Source organism: Myodes glareolus, chromosome X (genome assembly GCF_982192425.1).
Source record: "Myodes glareolus chromosome X, mMyoGla1.1, whole genome shotgun sequence".
NCBI classification, from domain to species: Eukaryota; Metazoa; Chordata; class Mammalia; order Rodentia; family Cricetidae; genus Myodes; species Myodes glareolus.
The window spans coordinates 55,592,543-55,612,503 of NC_142053.1; positions in this window are offsets into that span (position 1 = coordinate 55,592,543).

A 19,961-nucleotide genomic window follows, 5' to 3' on the forward strand; every position below is an offset into this window, starting at 1 on the left:
CCCTTGAGCTTTAACCTCTGTTTCCAGCTAGTTGATTTTTCAGCTACAGTCCACTTCTAGAATAGATATAGGTCCCCCCTCCCGCCTTTCACAAGCACATACTGTCAGGCTGGTGGTGTTGGGGTGCAGTGGCACCTCAAGGAACATGTTTTTGGGTAAAGAAACCACTATATTTTGATCTCTTTGTAAAACTCATGGGTATAGCTTCAGCGGGATCAGCTTCCAAACTCTAGATTGTGCTGGTGGTGGCCGAATGCAAAGGTGAAAGCAGAGCCTCTCAGCCTGGGCAGAAATTGCAGCAGATGCTGTGAATGGCTAGGGTAGAGGTTTGATCTGAGGTTCGGACCCCTACAGCATTAGAGTAGAGAACAGAGAGGAGGCTGCTTTCAGGGTACTTCTCCTGGCTTCCCTCCTTTTCATTGTACTGTGTCTGTTGCTGCCCGCGGTCCCTGCCTTGGCTGACTATTCTGACTTCTGATGTCAGCCAGAGGAGATTTGTTAGAGCAGGGCAGGCTCCTGAAAAGGAACAGCAGGTCAAGGATCCAATTTGGAGCAGCTAAAGGGTACCTTAAAACATGCCTTTGTATTTATATGACAGAGGATCAAGTCCTCATTAACACCTCAACACAGGGAAGGGATAATAGTGGGAAATTATGTGAAAGGGATTTTTTTACCAGTTGTAGAAATAGAGGATATTATTATTATGAAGAATGCTGAATTAGACCCTTGGGCAAACCCTAGGTTTCCAATAGGCTAATGTAGGAGTTTACAGATGTCTACACAGTGTGATTTGAGGGGTGTCATTTAACATCTGAGCACAGATGAATTCGACAGATGATTTGCTGCTACCTTGGCAGTTCAAGAAAGGCCCTGACAGTATGGGATACGCCATAGGAAAGTTTTGCCTGTGTGCTGAGTGCAAGGGCAGGAAGCTTCAAGGGAACTTCAGGGATTAAGTGATATACCATGTGTAAAGTACCTGGCACAGTGGCTGGCACAGAGAAAGGACTTAACAACAACCAAAACATCGAATCAAGCTAGAAGTGTCTGGAAAAACTGGAGCCGTGAGGTACTGCTTAAGGAAAGAAGTTTGGAGGAAGGTCCAGGCATGGAATGAGTGGCGATTAGGGACATGTTGGAAAGGCGAGGAAAGGAGAAGTGAGTGCAAGTCAATTTGGCTGACTCATTCAGAGGCTCTTAGCATCCTCACATGGAAAGGCCTGAATCGGCTGGTTCTTTCATTAAGAATGTTACATATATGATAGAGTTTTGGTCTGAGGTTCAGATCCCTACAGCATTAGGGTAGAGGATAGAGAGGAGGCTGCTTTCAGGGTACTTCTCCTGTTTTCCTCCTCTTCATTGTACTGTGTTTGTTGCTGCCTGCTGTCCCTGCATTGGCTGACTATTCTGACTTCTGATGTCAGCCAGAGGATGAATGGATAGATGGATATATATACACATGTTCTTTGGGGATTTCATATCATGTGCACTGATCACACTCATTTTTGCAGTCCTTCCAAGTCTGAACATGCCCCCCCCCGTGACCTCCACCCCAATAAACCAAAATCCAAAATGAAAATTTAAATAAACAAAGAGAAAAAGAGTCTCATCTGTGCGAAGCATATATTCACTGGAGCATGGTCAAACTCTCAATGGCCTGCCGCTCAAACAGCACCAAGTGGTTTCAACATCTCTATCACGTTTTAAGAGTTCTTACCAATGACTTCCTATCCGAGCCGTTACTTTTCTTTTAGAGAGCAGGGGAACAGGGGTTGTCGCAGAAATCTCCCATGTCCCTCTCTCTCAACTTTGTGTCTGCCATCATGGATATCACTGAGAAAGTAGCTTCCGTGCTCTTCACAATCAGCAGGAGCATGGATCATGGGCTCCCACACAGTTTCTAGAGACAACACAGACCATGACCACAGCCCCCAGCTATGGGAAGCCCAAGAACCCAGACATGGACCTCCAAGACCATGTGGGCCTAGACATCACCATGGCCTCAGACGGCAGCACAGGTCACACAGATCAGCATGGCTCTTGGTGGTAGCAAAGGATGTTATTTTTGAAATCTTTATTTTCACTTGAATCTGTTTGGGAAGTATCTGTGCCACACAGAAATTATGCAGACCAGTAGCCTGCTGTCATAAAAAAATCGCATTCTTTTCTCTGTCCCCTCCTGACACAGTGATAATATACTGCAACAAAATGGAGAAAATTGACATGAATCATAAAGTTTTTTTGTTTAATTTGTGTTTGTTTAGTGACACTAAAGAAACATTTCAGGTCACTGGTTTTCTTTGGTGGAACAAAGCACAGGGATCTCTTAAGTGTGTAGCTTTAGGGACCCAGGTCTCTATGCCAGGTGAACCTTTATTTTCTAGATGGCAGTTGGTCTCTAAGGTGCTGCTTTGGATTTGTGATCTTTGGAACTCAGTTAGCTTGTGTCCCTCCTCTTTTCTCCTTGCCATTACTCTCAGCTCTGATGACTGCTCTCAGGAAGCAGGGAACTGCTATAAAGTCTGCATACAGACTGTAATCACGAATGCATAAAAAGCAAGGCAGGCCCCACACACCAGTTTACCGTCATCATCAAACCCTGCCACATCCCAAGGAAACAGAGCAAGGACTCCAGGAAGGAATTATGTGCTGATTCTAGATACCAAAAATGTCACATTGTGTTGGCCACTTCCCGCAGATGTTGTCAAGCAAGAGGCATCATGAGACATTAAAAATTCTCTTTGCGAGCTTACAGAGCCAAACATCAGGCCTGCCTCTCTCTCTAGAGTTACAAACTGGGTTTCTGGCTAGTCCCTTCCTTTCTCTCTTCAACTCTTTGATGTGATCTACGGTTATGGATGAACGCTTTCCTACCAGGAATCTTTTCCGTGTGGCCCTTTCACTGGAATCATTCCGAAACGTGTCTACAAAAGTTACAGATGCTAACAATCTTCTAAGTAGGCTGCTTGCGTGACAAGTGTAATTTAAAAGAACTCTTAAATGATTTCTAGGACTTTGCGAAGTTGCAGAATGCTGGTTTAATTGGGAGTGTTAGTTTGTAAAATTTTAAATTTGCTTTCTATCTGTTCAGCTTCCAGTTCTCTTCATCTTCTTTTCCCCAGCTCCCAACTGTCTTAAATCAGTGGCAGTGCCCCTCTCCCAGGAGCCTGGTTTTCTCTTTGGCTTTCTCCCTGTCTTCCCCAGCCAGCCACAAGTCAGTTGGACAGAGACTTGGTGCATATGGGACATTCTTCCTCATGCCCTGCCGTGTCTCTATGTCTGCCAGCTTACCCACAGCTCCTCTGCTGTCTCAGAGTCTCTCTGCAGCCTCATTTAATATGTCTTTGATATTCTGGGCACATCACTGGAAGCACATGATGTATGTGAAAACATTTCGGCTTCAAGAAAGAACAAAGTTCACAGGGTCAGGCTTCTGAATAAATTTTGATTAGGTTGATGAGCCTGAAATAGACTGGAAGGAAAATGGCCTTCCCCAGCCTTCTAGGCTTCTACCCTTTTAGTTCTCGCTGACCATGATAGCTACCATTTCTGAAAAATAGAACACAGGCTGTGCTTCTGTTTCTCTGTGAAACTTTAAATAAACCGGTCACTGATTATTCAGTGTTGTTCACTGTCTTATGACAGCAACAAACATTTACTGAGTGCTTATGTGCCGCATGCTTTAGATGGATTAACTTACTTGATCTTTCCTATCACTCTGTAAGATATACAGTAAGATATCATTCCCATTTTACAGACAAAGAAATAGAAGCACAGAAGCACTGATAGCTTAAGCAATTTGTCTCCAATTCTATACTAAAGAAAGTGCGTAGTTGGAATTGAAATCTTGAAAGCCTATGTTCCCCTGCCTCCCTTTTCCCAAACGAAATTAAGATAGCATCCTTTGTCACAATTTTGTTATACAATTACTTGTCTGTATTCACAACTTCATTGAAAACTATGCAGGGCAGGAGTGGTATTTAATTCATACTATAGTTAGCAGAATCTGATATAGTATTTGGTGCAAATACCCACTAAATAATAGTTGAGTGAATAAAGAATGATTTTGCTCAAGTAGAAAATATAAGGCTTTTAATAGGAAAGATCCGAATATTTGCTGGTTGTGTGGTCTTGGTAAAGTGATTTAATTATTAAATCACAGTTTCTCCTTTTCCAAAATGAAAATAAGAGAAATATGAAGCCTCATCCTGACAATTACTTAAGATGATATTTTTATAAAGCATATAACATAGTAATGGTGTTCATCACATGATTTCATTCATTAATTCATTCACCCATTCATTTATTTACTTACGTGTCTATTAGTTTTGGCTATACACATAATAGAGTTTCTTCCTTCTCAAATTGCATTCTAATGTGGGAAAGGACAAAATTGTGTAAATAAGAAACATGACATTAATTAGAGAGTGACTAGAAAGCTACTTACTCATTTAGATAGAATTGACTATTCTATAAGGAGAGGCCCTTATAGAAATGATGTTGATATTGATGTACCAAGGTTAAACAGGAGACAGCTACATGAAAAAACAGGGGGTGATCATTCTATGAAGCAAGCGAGATACCAGTCAAAATAAGGTCCTTGAGTTGAGAAGGAAATCAAAGTGGTAAAAGAAGACAGAGGAGTTCAAGAAACTTGACACTTAAGAGGAGACATGTAGAAAATGGGTTGGGAAGACAGGTGGGTGCCTAATGTATGAGACCCTTCACGTTCCTGTTAAAGATTTTTGACTAATGTGAGCATGGTCAGAGGCTATAGCTATATTTAAGGTCAAGGAGTAACAGTTATATTCTTTGTAATTTTGGAAGCCACTTGAGATATTATATAGTAAGCTATAATTAAAATTAAAATTGTATTTATGTTAAGTTTTACATGCCTACTAGATGTCAGAGAAGAATCAAATGGAGAGTTGAGCAAGTAAGTCAAGAGTTGAGCAGAGTTTATTTTATGTCAACTCGTTTGCCTTAAGCCTTGCTCACTCAGTCAGCTGATGAAATCCGGCTCCTGAGCATGTGTGGGAGGGTGCTTCTGGAAGAGGTTAACAGTGGAACCGGTAGATGAGTACAGAGGATCCACCCTCACTCAATATGAACATATACCATTCAACCTACTGAAAGCTTGGAAAGAAAAACAAGGCCAAGGATGAATGAATTTACTTTCTCTTCTGAACTCAAGTATTCATTTTGCTGGCAGACATTAGAACTCTTGGTTCTTGAACCTTCAGATGCAGCAAGAATCCCTTAGTTCTTAGGCCTTCAGCCTCAGAGTGGGAACTTAATCACTGGCTTCCTAGTTCTCTTGACTTCTGACTCAAACTTCCTTCTTCCACTGGCCAGCCTGCTTTTCTAGCCTGAACAACATGTGGTGACACGTCAAGGCCACAATCATATCAGGCAAATACCATAATGAATTCTCTCTTCCATTGTTTTGTCTCCTTTTTTGCTTTTTTTGTGTGTGTGGGGGTAATCTTGACTAATACAAAGGTCATGGGAAAGATCAGATTTAAAGTTAATGTACTGATAAATGCCATTTAGGATTATGAAAATCAGTAAGATTACCCAAAAAAAGAGTATGGAGACAAAATGATAATGATGGTGATGATAATACTGTGACTAAGATAATGCTAATAATAATACTAACAGACCAGTATAAAGTTCCAGGCACTGTTCAAAGTGTGTTATATCTGCATGAACACAAACAATCTTTACAGAAATGTTAAAGATAGGCTATAGGATTATTTCTACTTTATAAACAAGGAGCTTGAAGTGCTGACAGGTTTGAACATATTGCACAACTTTACATTGAGTAAGTAGCAGATAGGATTCAAAACTAAGTAGTTAGCATTCTGGGTTGATTCTCTCAACTACTACGCTATCATCATATTACAAGAAAAGGGGGCTCAGAACAGAGCTTTCTCACAGTTGTGGGGGAGCACAAAGAGAGGTCTCAGCAAAGAAGTCCAGTAAGGAGCAACTGCTGAGTGTGGTGTCATTCCAGGCAAGGCAGTAAGGAATAGCAAAAAGAAGTGGTCAGGCCAATTAAATATGCCTGAGTTATAAAGTAAGGAGACGGAGAAGTTTCCACTGGATGCAGCATCAATATGGAGGTGGCCGAAGTCTTCCTAAGAACAGTTTGCATTCTTATTAGTGCTCACTGTTTCCCAGAAGACTCCTTGCTTCAGTTATTTCCTTCCTTTGTTAACTTCGGTAACCCCTTTTAATATTATAACTGGCCTCTTAGGTCATTAGGCATGCACAATTAGATCATGTCTGTTTCCTTTGGTATTTATTCTGAGTGGCATTTTATATTTGGATTTTTATCTCATTGTCTTATTTTGATATGTCACAATTTGGTTTCCTTGAGTTAAATTTTTTTTTCGATTGGAGCTATTATCCCACTCACCAAAGGGGTTACCTAAGGGCCTCTTTCCTGAGATGCACAGCTTCCCTTTCCTTGGCGGTCTATTGAGAGTGGAAAGGGGAAAAAAGATCCCTGAGTGGCAAACCTAAGAGCTGTGTACTAGGCAAGTTTGATGCATTGAGTCATTCTTCCTTCCCGTTCCTATGCTTGAGAAATTGATAGACAGTATCTGAAGGCAAAGTCTTCTTCCAGCAAGGCCAATGATTTCTACTAGGCAGTATAGAGTAAGGACAGATGACAAGACTAGTATCTTGAATTAGCTCTGTGCAAACTCTCATCTGGGTTCCTTATTTAGAGCGCAGTTGTATCTAGAAAAGGTGTGATTTATTTTTGCCAGCGCGTTAGAACATATCTGAATACGTGAAAACAAAGGTCGTTTCTAGACATAGTTCTTCGAGCAGTGTTGCCTTGGGAAGGTGAACGATGGCACACCTCAGCCTCAACAGGACAAGGCACTTTCAGCGCTAACTTCCCCTTGCTCGCTGATGAGGAAAAGCACTGTGCTGAGAAGCATGTCATCAGCCGGCAGTTTCTCTCAAGCTCAGGAGAACAGATGGAGCAAGCACAGTAAGAGACAGACAAATGCTTGTCACTATTTCTCACTAGCTTTCTCAAAACATCAACACTGGCTTTCCCTGGAGGTCTTAGCTCAGGCATTGCTTTAAAGAGAGCTGAATTCATCAAGAATTCACCGAACAGTCATAGAACTCACTGTGCCAGGTTCCTCAGGGCACTGAGGGCCTCACTTGTAATTGCCACTCCATATAGAATTTGGAACTGTTAGGGGCCAGCAAGTTAAAGCTTTTGAGCTTTCCTCACACAGACACAAAAATGTCTTCCTTCGGTAGAAATGTTTCAGGCTATTCTAACAATGTATTTCCTTTTTTCTCCTGGGCCTATTTTGAAAATGTGAACTCCTGGAATCCTGGACATAAACTAGGAGAAAGGGTCATCGTCGTAGATCCCAAAGCAAAGGAATGGGTCTGAGGAGAACTTTTGATCTTAAAGTGCTGCAATGGACCTTCAAACTGGGTTTGGATGGGTTGGGAGGTGGGGAGATGGTAAAGCAACCAGGGAAATAGAAATGAGAAGAGTGGGTGGAGATGGGAAGCCAAATTCCCTTGTAGGAAAAGAGATGAGGCAGAGAGATAATGACCTATTGGGTGATTAAAAAAATCTACATGAGCATGAACAAGTAAGACCCTTGGATTTTACCACTATGCTTCCTATATATTTAAGGGCTAATACTTTTATTTCAACCTGAACTAACACAAAAAAGCATGTGAGGGTAACAGAGAGGAAAGTGGAGGGCCCTTGCCATTAGACCAGAAATAGAAACATCTGAAACTTTCCACTGGAAAAACTTGGCAGGATTAGTCCCTCGTGGGACCTTAAAAGAATCTCAGTTTAACTCTTGTTGGCCTGCATAGTTCAAGGGTGTGGTGTGCTTGGAAGAGCTTGCACTCCCGGGAGAGAAACGTGATCATGAAAAGTTCCTTTGTTATGTGGGGTTGAGGATGGAATATTCTCCTTTTTTGTAAACTCCCTCAGACAGGCTGGAAACTGGTGATCACAGTGAAATCTGTCTCGAGGTCTTCTCTTCACCTCGACAAGTCCCACCCTGTCCGTGATGAATTTACCTTCTTTCAAGTTTCCAGGGAGAATACATTTTTAACGCCAAGTAATCAGTTTCTATGAATTTCTGCCTGGAATTTAAGTTCAGAGTTGGATTCTTTATAATGAGGACAGCTTATTGGCCAACATTAGATATAAGTCATAATCAACGGATAAACCAATGTAGCGGGTTCAAAGTGATGAACACACAGGAAAACTGACCACAATTTTCCAGAATTCCATCAGTGCTTGAGACTCACCAGAGAGGGCGGGGATGATGGAATACTGTTGGAATATTTTCTCTGGACCTACCTCAGGAGTATTGTGCCTAGAGGATTATCTGTAGCCTCAGAATATACTCAAGCCAGCGAAGGACTAAAAGAGTAAAATTTCAGTGTTACAATTCTAAAAGTACATTGCTTCTCCCATCTAGTGACAGATGACTAGAATTGTTTTAGACAAGGAGCGATAGATCCTTTCTTTAAATAGTCTTTGACTTTCCCAACTTTTCTAACATGGCTGCAGCTGCCTGGAGGTGTCAGATCCTTTAGAGAGCCTCGCTCCTTTGCAGAACAAGAGACTGGAGCCACAGAGTGCAGGGGAAGGTGCTAAGCCCTGGGAGGATGGAAAGGAAGAGCCTGTACATACAGCAGGCACGTTACTGACATACACCTTTGCTAGGGAACACTAGCCTTACATAGGTAGGAATTTAAGGAAAATTTACCTCAAAGTTAGAGCAAGAATGTTCTTAAAGCTTTGGATACTCTCAACTATGTGACATATCAGCACCGTGCCCTTTCAAGAACTCGAAAAATTGTCGATATTTGCACCAAGCCATAAGTAGCATTTCTGACTTAGCAGAACTCACCTTAATAAATCTAGAACTTTTTTCTTCCTTTAAAACAAAAGACAAGTTCAGATTAGCCTGGTTTGATAGTACTTTCCCCTCAAATCACTCAGGTACAGCCAATAATCTAAATACTATATTTTAAAATCAATCTATTCTATGTAAGTTCTCTTGTGTACAATGGCATATTGCTAGAGTACTCTCCACACAACCACTTTCTATTTAAAGAGATTTTAAAAAAGAATGGCTCAAAGAAAATGAAATTTTCATTTTCAGGGTCTAGCGTGTGCTTGATCTCACTAGGTATCATCTAGGAGAGTTCCTCCTAAATTTTCCATGGGTGATCTGTTGTAGCTAGGCAGTAACCTTTGCAGCACAAGAGCGATCACACAAACAAGATGCAAACTAAAAAGGATGCCTGAATTCCTCTTTCTTGCTTAGGTAGACATCACAAACAGTTCCATCATTACCTTTCAGCTTGTTTGGCCAAAAAGGATTTGTCAATTTTCATTTCAACTGAGCTGGGATGGATCAACAACTGGGAAGAGAGAGGTAGCAGATGGCTGCTCACAGAGTTCAAATGGGTGCAGGGGAAATCAGGGTGTGTTTGCAGCATTTTAGCACTGTGTGGAGTGTTTGGAGGAACATATGCTGAAAGCAGTAAGGCTTATGTGTTCTTTTCCAAGTAAAACACTCTCAGTCTATGTGGCATTCCACTAATAGGCTTTAAGCAGCCAACGTCGCAGAAGAATGTGCCATTGCCAAAAGCCCATCACCAGCTCCCAGAGGATATGCCTGCATGCCTGCATCATCACTTTTATTAGCTTGTAAACAGCCCTGAACTGCTAGTTGAATCGTAGTACTCACAAAGAAAGGAGATGAAGGCAAATAGCCAGCACGATATTAGGTTAAATAAACTTGTCACCACCAATGCTTCTTTTTGTCTTTCAGATTACTCTGTCTGGAATCTGAAGAAGTGATTGGTCCAGGGTAAATTAAGTTGAAGAAAAAACTCAAAACATTCTAGGCGATAGCACTGGAGTTACCTGATCTTGAAAAGTCTTACGCACATCTGAGAATAAAGTCCTAGTGGTGAGGTAAATCAACACTGGGAAGTAAAAGCACTTGGAGATAACAAGGTTAAATTGTCATGGTTTTATTGGATTAGCGGGAAGGGAAACTTTCCAACAAGGGAGCATCTTAAAGCCCCCAACACAGCAGCTATGTATCCTTTGTCATTTCCTTTTCCGGTCCACATCGAAAGGCAGGACCAGTTTTGACACAGTTGCATTCTGTGTTTTCTCTAGAAGCATTATAGCCTCACTGTGGTCAGTATCTTTTTGTAATCTTTACATTCCTTTTCAAGGTTTCATATAATTACTTGTGATGATTTTGTTACTGTAATCATGAATGTTATTATTATAGTTATAAGTTTGTAGAAAAATTAAATTTTTTGTAGAAAAGTTGTAAATTACAAAAAAGAATCAGTTGAGAAAGGCTCCCCCATAATTTATTTACCCAAGGACAACCACTAGGTCTTTTTAAATATTAATGTGTCTTCCTTTGCATCATAAAGAATACACTGTACATGTGTGTGTGTGTGTCCTGTTCTCTCATTTTACCTTATGTAGCAAACCCTGTGAATTATTATAAGCATTCTTTATGAGGACTATAGCACTTTCCATTTCTGGAAGTTCCCTAATGCTAGGATTGTTTTGATAGTTTCCTAATACTGATGATGCTGCAGTACAGTGCATTAGTTGGAATAATGCCATTATCTGCAGGAAAAAAAGCTGCTTAAATGTAAAAAGAGAGAGAAATTTGTTGTTCTCTCAAGTCAGGTCACAGTTTTATTAACGAAGTCATATAAGAATGCAGATGTGGTTTTCTTTTCTATGAATGTTGCTGAAAATTGTATCCATAGAACATCTACACTCAGATTCACAGGAAAATAAAACGATACAGGGTTAGGGTATGCCTGCTTCTAAGTCACTCTGGGATACGAGTGGCTTATACTGTACCTTATGTTTCTTAATCACACAGCCACAAACAGCAAATGAAAGTTAAAAATGAGCATAGTTGATCATCTATGTTCTTGATACTTCAGTTGCTCTAGAAGAAGGAGAAAAGAGGTTTTGTTGAGACAGACAGCAGTTTCTGTCATATAAATTTTAGTGCACAAATATTTGTTGACATTTCAGTATATTGTCTTAGGTTATATTCTTGGAATGAGACACTAAATACGACACCTTTTGAGGAATAACTGATGAACTTTTTTCCTTTTTTTTTTAACTCACCCCTGGAAAACTCAAAAAAATTCTAAATAGCTTCTTTAGAGGAGAACCTCTGAGCAGTTTTTTTCCAGAGTTCACATATATCTAAGAAGTGAATTTGTGTGTGTGTGTGTGTGTGTGTGTGTGTGTGTGTGTTTATGCTATGCTTTCAGTAGGAAATGTCCCCCAAAGGCTCATGTACTGAAACATGGGTCTCCTGTAGATGGTGGGATTTTGTGAGGTGCTGGAAATTTCAGGATGTGGTAAAAGTAGGTTACTGGAGACAAGTTCCTGAGAGGAGTAGCTCATCTCAGATTGCCATCTGTTTGTTTTCTCATTTCCACAACAGGGTAAGCAGTCTCTACTCCATGCTTTTGCTACCATGATATTTTGCCCTACCACAGGCCCAGGATCAATGGAGCAGAGGAAGAAAGAACGGAACATCTGAAACTGTGAGCCAAAATGAACCTTTCCTTTCTGAGACTGAAAACGCAGAAACCTTTCTCTAATCTTACAGAGGGACTAGCAGACTCTGCTGACTTTTCTCTGTCCCCCAGCACCACGCTGTTCTTAGTCTGCTCTTTAGCTAATTCCCGAAAATTGCCCTTCCTGTTCTCTTTGTAGCTAACTTCAATATTTTTTCTCTTTAATGAGTTGGAAGAGATTGGAATTTAGGAAAAGTTAGAGTATTTTTTATTTCTTCTTTTTCTATTTCTCTGTTCCATCTTTGATAATAACTGCCACCATCTAGAAATACAGTTCCATTCAGGCAGCACAGATATATTTTTGTCGTTAAAATGATTAAATACTTTTTCTATTCTTTTATATGATCATGTCAAAGTTTAGGAAGAAAAGAAGTAACATAATCATGTGGCTTAACTAAGGAGAGTTTAAATATTGTTAAGAGACAGAGTTATGAAGCATCGAAGTGTAGCAACAGTGGATAACTTTTATCATAGGAGACACCCAAAGCATAGCACAAATGCTTGCTAGAACCCAAGGAAACCTATTGCTATGGAAGAGAGTCTGACAAACAGGTGTTACTCACCTAGACCTTGGGAACCTCATTCTATTCTCTAGCTTTGTGAGTGCAACTCTTGGAAGATTCCACATACGGGACCTAGGACGCTAGCTTGATAAAGTGCTTGCTGTGTAAGTATAAGGATCCAAGTTCTGATAGCCAGTAACCATGTGTAACAGTACCATGTGTAGCCATGTGTAACAACTCACATTTATAATCTCAGCACTGGGAGGCAGAGACAGGAGGATACCTGGTTCTTTCTGACTAGCCAGTTTAGACTAATAAGTGAGCTTCAGGTTCAGTGAGAGACCTTGTGCCAAAAAAAATGAGGTGGAAAAACTGAGGAAAACAGCTAGTCAACACAGCACAAGTACTCCCTACACATGTATATGTGTATGTATACACAAACATGTATATGTGCACATGCGTATGCACACCTACACAAGATTCCAAATATCATTGAAGACATGCAGTAATTTTCATCTTGTTCTTCACATAGCATAATGTCCTTCAGGTTTATCAGTGTCACAAATGACAGGATTTCATTCATTTTTATGTTTTAAAATGTATTTTATTTTTCACACATAACACATATTCCTTATCCATTTATTGATTGATAGAGTATCAAATGTTGGCTGTTATTAATAACATTAAAATCAACACAGTAGTTAGTGCAGCTATCTCAATGCTAATTTAAATTCCTTTGAACATATAGCTATGGGTGAGATTACTAGATGAGATGGCAATTTTCCTTTTAGGATTATTTAAGTTTTGATAGTACCCTACCTGTATATAGTGCACTATGATTACATTCATTCAGCAGCACCCACTTCCTTCCTCCTCCCACTTCTATTGGCCCCCTTTTATCCTAATTAGTCTTCCACCTACCTTCATCTCTCTCTTTTCCTTTTCTTATGTTTTTTTCCAGGCTCATGCAGGCAGTTAAAATTGCTGTGTGTGCATTGTTGCAGCTTTCATGTCAAAGCCAGGTAACATTCCCCCACAACACTACTTTCTCCCTTTCAGCTCGCACAGTCCTCCATCCTCTCTTCGGCAGTGTTCCCCAGACCTCAGAAAAGATGCCATCATAGATGTCTCATCTGAGGTCAGATAACTCAGAAGCTACTTATTCTCAGCCCCCTCTTCACCTGTTGGACCACTGTGTAAAGAAGTTTCTCTGATCTAGGTTGATAACTACACTAGTCTGAATAAAAGCCTAACCGTTTAGAGAACAATTTACCTACATGCCCATTTGACACAGTATCAATTGTTGGTTCCCCCATACGGTCTGTGATCTTCCTAGCCATGGGATTTTGATCAGTTATACAAGAGTAGGTGACCTAGTTTGCTTCTCTGTTAGTGTGATTAACACTGTGTGATGCACGATTAATAAAAACTCAGGGTCAGAAATTGGGGTTCAACCTGAAGATCTGAAAAGCAAAACAGCCAGTCACTGGCTCTTACCTCGACCTCAGTCAGAAAATGGTGATCCTGGAATCTCAGATGGAGACTGTGTGTGAGAGCTGCGTCCCCCCAATTTATATTCCTCTCTAGGACTGAAGGCATGCACCACCCAGTTTCTATGGCAACTAGTGTGGCTACTGGGATTAAAGGTGTATGTCATTATAACTACTGAGATTAAAGTTGTGTGTTATCATAATCTGGTCTGAAAGACTAACCAGTAGGACTGTTTTACTCTCAGATCTTCAGGCAGTCTTTATTTATTAAAATGCAGTTGAAATGCCACTACATTTCCTTTTTAAAAGACTATAACTAATATAAGAAAACTATATACAATAAATACAATGACTATATACAGGCAATAAATACATCAACAATGTCTAGTCCATTTGCATTTGACAAATTTAGAGAAAATATATCATATCTATCCTATCTTGGTGAGTCCAAAGTCTTAAACCTAATTTACTTTCTATCATAACTTGCTTTCTGTTTATGGGAAACTATAACTATAGCTATCTAATCCTCAACTCCTTCAGAGGCCCAAGAAGGAAATAATATTAACTGAGTTATCAGGAAGTGCAAGCAAGCAACTTCGAAAAATTGTAATTAATACAGAAACAGCTAGCTGCCTAGACAGTCACCCAAAGTTCCTCTGCAACATTGGAGCATCCATCTTCAGCCTACAGGCCTAGCATACTCAACAGACTTTTCTGTGAAGCAGGATATTTTGTGTCTTATCTAATTAGGACAGCATAATGTCAGAAGTTGAAGCAGGGGCACTTTCTTGCCCAGTGACTTACTTTTATCACAAAGAAAGTAAACTCCATGTTGAGTTTCTTGATGCCCATTATCTTCTCTGAAGTAGATTGGTGCTGCTAGGAGCAGACTTGTCTCATTGTCATAAAAAAGAAGAACGTAGGTTATTAAAACATCTTAAATGTCATATTCTGTAGATCTCTGAAGTGTCTAAAGATGACATATGTATATATATATATCCAAATTATATCTTTGTTTGACCTAGAAAACATACCTAATGTGACTATAAGTTCAATTATACTAGGTGATTAACTATTAACCTATATTTCTTTATTATCCTAAACAGTTGATAATAATAACTTTCAAGGACTAGAAATTTGCATTACATTGTTAAATGAGTTGTATAGGTACAACACCTTGAACAAGATTAGAAATGTATGTACAGTATGTTTTAACAAAATTAATCTCAAATTTATATCAATATACAAAATTTGTATACAATATACAAAAATAAAACTAATGTAAAACATTTAAAACTAATACTTGATTCTAAAAAGTAGATTTAATAATCTACCTTTTATCTTATATCTATATTCTCCTTTTTTCTTTTCAGAGTAGATTCAATAATCTACCTATTTTATCATGTTTATATGCCCCCTTTTTCTTTTTCTTTCTATCTATCTTTCTTTCCTTCCTCATTTATTTATTTATTTATTTATTTACTTACTTACTTACTTGCTTATTTTTTTTTGATTTTTCGAGACAGGGTTCCTCAGTAGCTATGGAGCCTGTCCTGGAACTCACTCTGTAGACCAGGATGACCTTGCACTCACAGAGATCTGCCTGCTTTTGCCTCTTGAGTGCTGGGATTAAAGGCATGTACCACCACCATCTGGCCTTTTTTTTTTCCAAAACAAGAATCTTGAATCTAATTTCCTTTGTTTAGCTTTTTTTCATGATCATTATCCTTAACAACTTGTGACCAACACATTAAACAAAAACAAGCATCAACAATCCATTTTTGGGAATATGAGTGTAATTTTCTAGTTTACTTCCTGTTGGTTGGGGTTGCTGATAATCTTATGAGGACCCAAAGAAAATTTATGATTATGGTCAAGTCCTTACTGGAGTATTTTGTGAGGCTGGATCATTAAAACTAGCAGTCTTGAAGCTGTTTTGGATGTAGAACTCAGAGGAAACTGTGACAAATGTACTCTGAAATGTTGGATTATCTGGGTCATCTGTTTTCACTGAAGATGTTTCAGGAGATCTTACTTGTTCAAACCTTATTTTTATTAACTAAGAATGAAGCCACAGACTCTCATTTCCTGTGGAAACAAAACCTCTTCTCCAAAGTAACATATCTTTTGATAAGTTTTGAAGTCAAGGCATTTTGATCAAATCTTATTTTTCTTAACCCAGAATGAATCCACAACATATCACTTCCTATGGAAACACAAACAAAATCTCTTCTCCAGTGCAACATATCTTTTAAATTAAATTTTGAAGTCAAGGCATTTTCAAAATATATTAGTTAGATTAATCCATCAACATTTAAAATCAAATGTCTTTTAGCAGTAGTTGCTTCTTCCTCAGCAGTCAAGCAATTCAATTACAACACAATAATATACAGTATCCAGATTCTCTGTGTACTTTCCATCTTTACATGGAAGCTAAGCTGGGGCAGATGGGAGCCAGGAGTGTTAGTTTTTCTCCTGAACCCAGGTAGCTAGGTTTGGGTTCCAATTTCTAGAGCAGGAATTCCAATTCCAGTCTCAGACAAATGGCTTTTTTTGTAAATTCATGCCACAAAAAGTTGGGTGCCAAATGATACATAATTAATAGAAACGCAGGGTCAGATATTGGGGTTCAACCTGAAGATCCAAAAAGCAAAGCAGCCAGCCACTGGCTCTTACCTTGACCTCAGGGCTGAGATCAAAGGTGTGCACCACCATCATTAAAGGCATGCACTACCCAGTTTCTATGGCAACTACTGTGGCTACTGGGATTAAAGGTGCATGTCATTGTGTTACTGGAATTAAAAGTGTGTGTCATTATGGCTACTGAGATTAAAGGTGTGTGTTACCAAAATCTGGTCTGAAAGGATGAGGAGTGGGACTATTTTACTCTCAGATTTTCAGTCAGTTTTTATTTATTAAAATGCATTTGAAATGTCACTATAACTGACCAAAACAAATGTGGGGAAGACAGATCACCATTGTTGTTTATCACCAACTGAAGTCAGGGAAAGAACTCAAGGCAGGAACCTGGAGGCAGGAACTGAAGCAGAGGCCATGGAGAATGTTACTTACTGGCTTATTTCGTATGACTTGCTCAACTTGCTTTCTTTTACAATTCAAGATCACCTAACCTGGATGACATAAATTGTGAATCAAGAAAATACTCCACACATTTAGGCAAGTCCTATAGGCCAATCTGTTGCAGAATTTTTGTCAACTGAAGTCCCGTCTTTCCAAATGATTCTGGTTTGTGTCAAATTGACAAAAAGTTGTAACTAGGACAGTAGCCGTGTATTCCTTCTTATAGGCTAGGCCTCAATTTTATCCCAGAAGCCACTGGTTACCCTGTCAGAACCTCCACGCCCCTATTGCACAGTGAGCAATGATTTCTCTGTTATGGCTCCAAAACTACAGGAAACAAAGACAAAAAATATATATGCATCTGATTACATCGAGCTTTATATACTTTTTATTATTTAAACAATTTTTAAATTTAAATATGTATTGATTATATTCTTCTCCTACTTAAGGCATTCTTGATCCTCTCCCCTTCTCAATCAACAAGCTTAAAGGTCATCCATAGAAAAGCAACAGAAATTGAACACAACAGCAACAAACCCAACACCAAAAAACCAAAATAAAACAAGACCCCAAAAGAAATCAAAAACAAAACCAACAAATTATAATCAAATAAAAGCAAGAAAGCAAACAAAAATATCTGTGGAGTTCATTATATGTTGACCAACTATTCCTGAACATGAAGCCTGCCCTGGAGTGGTTAATATACCCAGTGCCACTCCATTGGAAAAAATTGATTTTCTTCATTCTCCCAGAAGGTACAACAGACAATAGCTCAGTCACTAACCTTTATTCTAGTAGCTATGTTTTCATTCACTTTTTACAAATATAACAAAATAAAATATAATAAGATAAAATAAAACTATCACATCTAAATTAGACAAGACAAACAAACAGAAAGAAAAGAGCCCAAGAAACAACACAAGAATCAGAGATCCACTCATTCTCACATCCAGGGATCCTATAAAAACACTAAACTAGAAGCCATGATATATACATGGAGGACCTAGTGTAGATCCAAGCAGGCCCTATGCATGCTGCTTCAGTTTCTATGAGCTCATACGAGTTTTGCTCATGTTGATTCAGAGGACCTTTTTTCCTTGATGTTCTCCATCCCCAATGGCTCTCAAACTCTTTATGCCTCCTCTTCCAAGGGGTTCCCTGAGCTCTGAGGGAAGGAATTTGATGGAGACATCCCATTTAAGGCATAGTGTTCCAAGGTCTCTCACTCTGTGGAGATTACATGGTTTAAAATCTTTCACACAGCTAATTCAACAATAGTTGAAGAAACAGTCAACAAGGGATGAAAATACAGTCTATGTATTATCTGTTCTTGGCACCTCTTTGAAAGTTAACTAAAATATATATATATATATATATATATATATATATATATATATATATATACACACACATATGCATACACCTATACACGTACGTATGTGTATATGTATACTGGTGTAGAAGATCCTTCTATGTGTTGCTTTCATTGGTTGAATAAAGAAACTGCCTTGGCCTTTTGATAGGGCAGAACTTAGATAGGCAGAGTAGACAGAACAGAATGCTGGAAAGAAGGGCAGAGTGGCAGCTGCCATGGTTCTCCTACCTGAGACGGATGCTGGTTAGACTTATACTGGTAAGTCACAGTCAAGTGGCGATACACATTAATGGAGATGGGTTAAACTAATATGTGAGAGTTAGCCAATAAGAGGCTAGAAATAATGGGCCAGGCAGTGTTTACAGGAATACAGTTTCTGTATGATTATTTTGGAGGTTAAGCTAGCCGGGGGAGCAGGAAAGAACAAGGGCATCCGCACTCCCATCAGCAATATACATACATATATTGTGTGATGTGTATGTATATACACATCCAATTCCATCATAAACCAGATGTTAAAAAAATCTCAAAGTCAAGCATAAAACACTGGCAAATTCTACAATACAAAAATATGTGAAAGAACAGCAACAACAAAAGGCATCTGAATAATAATAATAACAGAAGTTTACTAAAATCTAGATCTCAAACTGATGGACGACTATGCATCTAAAATATCTTACCATGTGGAGAGCTTTTAACATGCATGTTTATTTTTTTATTTTTTTTCAAAGTTTATTAAATTATAAAAGTTTCCATTTCCGCCCCTCCTCCCAACACCCTCCCACTCCCCCCACTCCCTCTCCTCCTCCCTCTCCATCCCTAAGAGCAGTCAGGGTTTCCTGCCCTGTGGGAAGTTCAAGTTCCTCCCCGCTCCCTCCAGGTCCAGGAAGGTGAGTATCCAAACAGACTGGATTCCAAAAATACAGTATATGCAGAGGAAACAAGTCCCAGTGTCATTGTCAATGGCTTTTCAGAAAGATTCCGGGCCAGCCACATTCAGAGAATCTGGTTGGATCACGTGCTTGTTCAGTCCCAGTCCATCTGGCCTTGGTGAACTCTCATTCGATCAGTCCCCTTGTATCAGTGGGTGATTGCACCCCTCGCGGTCCTGATTTCCTTTTTCATGTTCTTCCTCCTTCTGCTCCTCATTCTAGCCATAATTAAAGGTCTTTGAGCCTATAATTCGTGATCCTAGAGAAGCTAAATAAGAAGGTGAACCTGCAGAAAATCATGTAGTTATCCTCCTGGAGACTGGAAATAGACAAGAGTGCCAGGTAACCTCGGGTGCATGGGGGGTGGGTGGGAGGGTTGTTGGAAGGGGAGAGGGTTAGAGAGAAGGGAGTAGGGGAGGAATGGGGAAAGCTCGGTGGACCGGGATGGGGGGGAGGGAGGAAGGATGAATATGGGATCAGGGAAGAATATATCTCAACTAAGGGAGTCATTTTAGGGTTTACAAGAGACTTGATTATAAATGGGATCCCAGGTCCAAGGAGAGATCCCCAGATTGTTCTCTGGACAGAGGAGAGGGTACCTGAACCGGCCTTGGCCCATAACCATACTGATGAATATTTTGCTTATCACCATAGAACTTTCATCTGGCAATGGATGGAGATAGAGACAGAGACCCACATTGGAACACTGGACTTAACTCCCTAGGTCCAAACGAGAAGCAGAAGGAAAGAGAACGTGAGCAAAGAAGGCAAGACCAGAGGGAACCTTCATCCGACGATGGATGGTGATACAGACGGAGACCCACATTGGAGCACCTTGGACTGAGCCCCCCAAGGTCTAACATGCATGTTTAACTCATCAGGTGGAAATAAATAAAGAAAATTATTGCAATTTTCTTTATTG